Source organism: Populus euphratica, unplaced genomic scaffold (genome assembly GCF_000495115.2).
Source record: "Populus euphratica unplaced genomic scaffold, PopEup_1.0 scaffold75.1, whole genome shotgun sequence".
NCBI lineage: Eukaryota > Viridiplantae > Streptophyta > Magnoliopsida > Malpighiales > Salicaceae > Populus > Populus euphratica.
Window position 1 is genome coordinate 297,094 of NW_011499866.1, and position 1,733 is coordinate 298,826.

The window sequence follows — 1,733 nt, forward strand, 5'->3', positions numbered from 1 at the left end:
TACACATCTTTGAAAAGGTGTGTTTTTTTAAATGTTTTTTTTTTAAATAATAGTTAATTAATTGTCAAAGTCCAATTGATTACTGTCAATTAAAAATGGAAATGATAGTTTTTAATCTCGATTTTTATCATCAATTCATAAATGAATTGATAATAGAATTATATAACTACCATGTAGAAATTTTTTCTAATTAATTATATAAAAAAGATAAATTCATAACTAAATTACTTCATAAAATTTTATAAATTCAAAAATCTCAATGAAAATATTCTTTTAACACAAAATTTATATCTATCATTCATGTAATGATAGATATATTTCATCAAACTAATATTAAAAAATATGACTCTGATACCAATGTAGATCGGAAATGAAAACTTCCTATGACTCTGATATCAATATAGATCGTAAATGAAAATTTACTTGTGAGAATTTGTTTTCTTATTCTTTGATCAATTACTTCAGTGTCACTTTAATTACTAGAATCAAAGTGATGTTTTATAATGCGATTGTTTTTATAAATCTTGTCAAGTTAATGTAAATAATCAAAATGAAAAAAGAAAGAAAGAAAAATTATGTTTTTTTAATAATAATTTTTTTTAATTTCATATAGGTTATATCCCTTTATATATAATTAAAAAAATAATTATTTCATTAGTAACTTCTCTTATAACTTGAATTAGAACCATCCAAATAATACCTAATAACATAACCACCCAAGTATATTAATTCTTATATTTATAAAGAGATTACAACTCTAGACTGTCATGATATGACAACAAATCTAAATATCAAATTGAATAACTAAGTCTAACTTGCACAGTGAGTTCCCTTTAAATACTTGCACCTCTGAACACCCTGCTCTTTACGTTCTCTTGCTTGAGCTCTAAAAGAAGCAGCCATGAAAGTTGCAGTAAAATCCTCTCTTACATCAATTCACGCCCCAATTTCAGTACGCGAAGCCCATTTCACCAAACCGAAGTTGTTGAGTTTTCAGTTTCATCCAAGACCCAATTCATTTATCTCAAGAATGCTCAAGAAAACACCATCAAAATCCAAGCCTTTCTCAACCATGTCATCACCAGTACCATCCTCTGTTTCAACAGAGTCCATGGAACAACCTGAGGCAGAACTTGAAGCTGTCTCTCAAGAAGAGAAGTTTGACTGGTATGCACAGTGGTATCCAGTAATGCCAGTCTGTGACTTGGACAAGAGGGTGCCACATGCAAAGACGGTGATGGGACTTGATTTGGTGGTGTGGTGGGATAGGAATGAGAGTGAATGGAGGGTCTTTGATGATTCTTGTCCTCACAGGTTGGCACCATTGTCTGAAGGAAGGATTGACCAATGGGGACGGTTGCAGTGTGTTTACCATGGTTGGTGCTTCAATGGCTCTGGTAACTGCAAGTTCATCCCTCAAGCACCACCAGATGGTCCTCCGGTAACTAGTCCATAGTGTTAAAATATATTGAACGTAGGCTTAAACGGGAGTTTGATTCACATTTCCATCAAATCATATCGCAGGTCCACACATCCAAGAAAGCATGTGTTGCAGTTTATCCAAGCACAGTGCATCATGACATTGTATGGTTTTGGCCTAACACCGATCCGCAATACAGAGATATCATTACCAAGAAACAGCCTCCTTTCATCCCAGAATTGGATGATCCATCATTTACCAAGAATATGGGAAATAGAGATTTTCCTTATGGGTAAGCAAAGTTGTCATTTGC